The sequence below is a fragment of the Callospermophilus lateralis genome, chromosome 1, assembly GCF_048772815.1.
Source record: "Callospermophilus lateralis isolate mCalLat2 chromosome 1, mCalLat2.hap1, whole genome shotgun sequence".
NCBI classification, from domain to species: domain Eukaryota; kingdom Metazoa; phylum Chordata; class Mammalia; order Rodentia; family Sciuridae; genus Callospermophilus; species Callospermophilus lateralis.
The window spans coordinates 141,299,885-141,305,083 of NC_135305.1; the positions used below are offsets into that span (position 1 = coordinate 141,299,885).

Below are 5,199 nucleotides of genomic sequence, written 5' to 3' on the forward strand. Positions count from 1 at the left end.
TCTTTGTCCTGTCCACTCTGTGATGAGTGTGTAATTTCTCTAGTTGCCTCACTAGACATGATGCTGCTGTGACATCCAGATTCTGGGAGGAGGAACTTACCTATGCAGTAAGTATAAACATGGTTAACACAGCCTTAATAAGTTATGTCCTCTGACCTATTCACTTGGGCCAATGGGTGGAGAATCACCACCCATAGAATCCAGGGATCATGATCACTGAACAGATGTCTGCCCCTGATTTTCCTTTTGGTCAATTGTCTTTTTCATCTATGCCCCAGCCTAGAAAATACCAGGACAGAATGGTCCTGCCACCCCTAAATCAACACCTGATCATTTTGTGGGCTTCAGTGAAAAAGTATATATGAAGGTTATTTCCTCCATTTTTACTTGTGCAATGGAAATCTGCATTGCATACTTTATTTATGAACAAAAGAATAGGTAACTTAAAGTGAATAGACACTATTTCTACATATTATTAGGAATAAGAAGGCACTACTGATTTGATGTCTTGTAATCACTGAAAGTTGATTTTGAGTTGTTTATCTCAGCATTTGTTCTTATTAAACTTTTCTGAGTGGTATAATCTAAAACCATTATTGTGGCTTATGAACTACAAATAAGACAAATTCATAATAGTATTTCGTTATAGAGAAATCCTTCACAGTCTATGTTGACAATATGGATTCTTTGTCCACCTGTACCTGGAATCTATTTTGGAGAACAACATTGTTTATATCCTCATAGCTCAATTCTATGGAGAATTCTTTGCCAAATTTTCAAAGTAGTACAGCAGAGAACCAAGATTTATCAAAATTCACCTGGCTTGAATGTTTTTCATATTGTATCAAAATAGCCAATCACATTGTGAGCTGTGCCTATGCAGAAACAGGTGGCAATATTGTGCCATCTCCTGCATTATGAATAAATCTCCTGAAAATCTCCTACTGTCAAAATTTAGAACGAGGAGGAAAATTATGGGGGTCAATATCAGGGAAAAAATGGGTGGCATCTGATCTTCTGATCTCCCATTATTGCTAAACAGATAGATCCAGGAATAAAGTGTATGTTTATTAATTTTAGTACATCTGTTCAGAACAAGGTTGGAATAAAAGAGCTTAAAACAACAACAACAACAAAACACTTAATTCCTATCCTTGACAAGGATCACCTAGCACAGCTAATTCCCAGTCCAGATTTCCTAGTTCAGCAACAGGTACCAGAATAAGTTCTTTAGTAGGATCCCATCTGTCTTTTAGAAAAACTCAAAATTTCTTTAATGATTAGCCCAAAAGCCAGGCAGAGAACTGCACTTGCATTTTTCTTACTCTCACGGAGGTTGCCCAAGCCTCCCCTGCAGCCCTTGTGCAGCTGAGAAAGGGTCAGTGGGAGGCAACAGTGTTGCTAGATTGCCTGCTTGGCCCTAGGCACCTCAGCCTTGCTGCTCCAAGCTACTGAAAGCGCTGTGGCGGCTGGTTTCCTCCAGATGGCGCTCGTCGCAGACATGCCCTGAACAGGCAGCCCGCCCCGCCCCCACCAACCTCAGGGTTCCAAACACACTGGGGTCCCACTGGTTTTCAGCTACTGAGCTTGTATGGCCTTCAAGGAGTGATTGTAGTTGCTTTCAAGAATATAGATTAACAATAAAGTGTTTAAATGTATATTTTCATGATATAATTAACAAATTTACATGAACGTAAGACAAAAAATTCTTGCAAATTGTCAAGCTAATATTGAGTGTTTTTTTTGTAGTATATGAAGTTTGATGTCAATGTCTTACCAAATTATCTGTTGTCTGACACTGCCTGTACCTGAGCATCAGAGATATATGTAAATTGGCAGGTCTGCAGTATAAGTTGTTGGCTAGCTGGGATAAGATTTATTCCCAAGTATTTTAAAAATAGTTTTTGTTGTAAATGAATACATTTAATGTATTTGTATTTGGTGCTGAGGATCCAACCCAGTGCCTCATGCATGCTAGGTTAGCACTCCACCACTGAGCTACTAACCCCAGTTTCTATTCCCAAGTATTTGTGAGGCTATTGTGAATGAGATACTTTTCCTGATTTCTCTCTCTGCAGATGCATTACTGGAGAAGACGAAAGCAATTAATTTATGTAAGTTGACCTTTTATCCTGCTACGTTGTTGAATTTGTTTATCAACTTTAGAGGTTTTCTGGTGGAATTTTTTGGGACTTCTAAATATAGGATCTTATCAACAGCAAACAGAGATGACTTGACTTGTTTTCCTATTTGTATCCCTTTACTTTCCTTCTTTTGCCGGATTGTTCTGGTGAGAGTTTCAAGGACTATAGTGTATAGTAATGGTGAAAGTGGATACCCTGACTTGTTACTGATTTTAGAGGAAATTTTTTCAGCTTTTATCCCTAAGTATGATGAAGGCCTTGAATTTGTCATATATAGCCTTTCTAGTATTGTAATAAGTTCCTTCCATCCCTAGTATAAACACTAGGGTTTCTCCAGTGTTTTCAACATGAATGGGTGATGGACTTTTTTGTATAGTTTTCTTGCATCACTTGGGATAATCATATGATTCTTATACTTAATAATCACATAATTCATGTGGTGAATGGCATTTATTGATTTGCATATGTTGAACCACCCTTACATTCCTGGGATAAAATATACTTGATCATGTAGTACTATCTTCCTAAATTATTTTAAATGTGGCATGTCAGCTTGTTATTTTGGATTTTCACGTCAGTTTTCATCAGGAATATCAGTCTGATGTGTCTTTGTCTGGTTTTGGTTTCAGGGTGACACTGGGTTATAGAGTGAATTTGACAGTGTTCCTTCCTTTTCTATTTCATGGAAAATTTTGAGGAGAAATGGCATTAGTTCTTTTGTAAAAGTCTCACAGAACTCAGCTGAGAATCCACCTGGTCCTAGGTTTTCTTTGTTAGAAGGCTTTAATTGCTGCTTCAATTATGTTGTTTGATCTTGGTCTGTTCAAATTTTCTAGATACTCAGGATTCATTTTGGGTCAGTCATATGTGTCTCAGCATTTGGCTATATATTCTAGATTTTCTAATTTATTGATATAAGTTTTCACAACAGTTTCTAATGATCCTCTGAATTTCAGAATTGTCTGTGGTGATATCTCCTTTTTCATCTATGGTTTTGTTGATTTGACTCTTCTTTCTCTTTCTTTTAGTTAATTTGGCTAAGAGTTTATCAGTCTTGTTTATCTTTCAAAAGGACCAAAAATCTCATTGATCTTTGGTAGTTTTACACTTTCATTAATTCTATTATGAAGTCAGTGTTAGTATAAGTATTCCAGGAAGAATAAAGAGATTCTTGGCCACCAATATCCCACATTAGGAAATGTACATCGTTAATCACTATCTCTTCTACCTTACTTCCTACTGTAGAGGATATATGTACAATTTTATTCATATAAAATTATTAAAGGTGGATATCACTATTGAAGTATGCTTTCCCCCTTCATATCAATGTAAACCCTTCCTTTCCACTATTTTATTATTTTTAAAAGTCTGCTTTATTTTTTTCATTTTTTTCAGTTTGTCTACCAGATATTTCCCCAGGAAATAGATGAGAATTAGCAATTAAAAATCAAGAAGTCACTGAATACCATGCTGAAAAGATGATATTTGAATGTTAAACTTTGAATATTAAATTTTTAAAAAAATGGCAAACACTTACTTGAGTAGTACCAACTCTTGTTTCCTTTTTTTACACTTTTTGAGTTAAAATGTGTCAAATATTGTTAAATCACACTTATGGCTTCTGTGGTCTTCTTCTTATGCAATGTGACCAAGTGACTATTATACTTCTTATGCAGTGTGACCATTTTAAAGCTAAACTTTTCCTGTAACCATATTTTGACTCCACAGCCAAAAAGAGAAGAAGTGAAATGGAAGCTCAGACAATAGAGAATGGAGATTGAAAACTGGCACTAGTCTTACATATTTATCATATAAACTAAAAAATATCTATCTGAAGGAAATTGATTAGATATTTGCCCTCCACGTCTTTAATCACACACAAAAAAGACTTTCCCTTGACATGGAGCAGAGCTAAAGAAATTATAAAAATATTGAAAAACTAACATGCTTTTGTCAGTAAGAGCATATTTTCTATGATGTCTTCAAATGTTTCAAGAAACTATGGTTTTCATTAATATTGTGAGAGTTAAGTACCTTTTTTAATGTACTATAATTTTCTTCTTGAAAAATTTTAAGGAGAACCTATAATTTTGAAATTGAAAAAAGAAAAGTTTTTATAGATGCTAGTTTCCCCTGCATTGTCCAGACCTACAGTGATAATTTTGTTACCCTGATTAGTGAATAGCCTCCATATCCTGGTTTAGAGAATTCCCATCTTGTGCAGTTGACCCCCTCCAGCTACTTGGGCCACATGGCCTGGCCTCCCCTGTCTTAGGCTAAAAAATACAGAGAAGCATTTGAGCATCTGCTTCTGCTGCTGTTGCCATTCTCACACTGGTCACTGGTCCTCTTCCAGGGAACCAAGGGCCGGCTAACACCCAGGGCACTCTGCTCTGAGCAAGGCCCCATTGCTGCTTCCACCTGATCCTGGACATTGCCAGCACTTTACCACGAGTTTCGTGGGCCCCAGTCCTCCCCTAGCTCCTTTGGGTGACTGAAGTCTGAATTTTCTCCTGTTCCTAAGGTTTGGGAAATTTTCTGAGCATTTCATTGAAAACATTGTGCACTCCTTTAGTTTGTATTTTGAAAACACCAATGATTCTTAGATTTGTTCTCTTAATGTTGTCCCAGATTTCTTCAATATTCTGGTCAGGGTTACTTAACATCTTTTCTTTATTTTTGACTCTATGTTCAGTGTTATATACTTTGTCTTCAAAGCCTGACATTCTGCCTTCAAAAATAATTTATCGAGTCTTTAATTTCCAGGATTTCCATTGGTTCTTTTTAAGTATCTCTCTTTTTATTGAAATGATCATTCACTTCCTGTATTTTATCTCTAGTTCATTCCTTAAATTTTTTAGGTCACTGAACATTTTAACTACAAACTTTCTAAATTCTTTCTTTATTTCCTTAACTGTGATGTCAATGGGATCAGTTGTTGATCAGTGTTGTCGGCTATTTGGAGATTGTTTGATACTTTACTTTTTGACTTATATGTCTATTCATGTGCTGGGATGATTATTGCTTCTACTTTTATACAAGGGAATATTTTATG

The 5,199-nt window shown here is 36.1% G+C and overlaps 1 pseudogene; it reads right to left on the reverse strand.

The window, feature by feature from the left end:
* Window positions 1–593: 593 nt before the first annotated feature.
* On the reverse strand, window positions 594–4,553 carry LOC143399031 (carnosine N-methyltransferase-like; annotated as a pseudogene).
* Window positions 4,554–5,199: the final 646 nt, after the last annotated feature.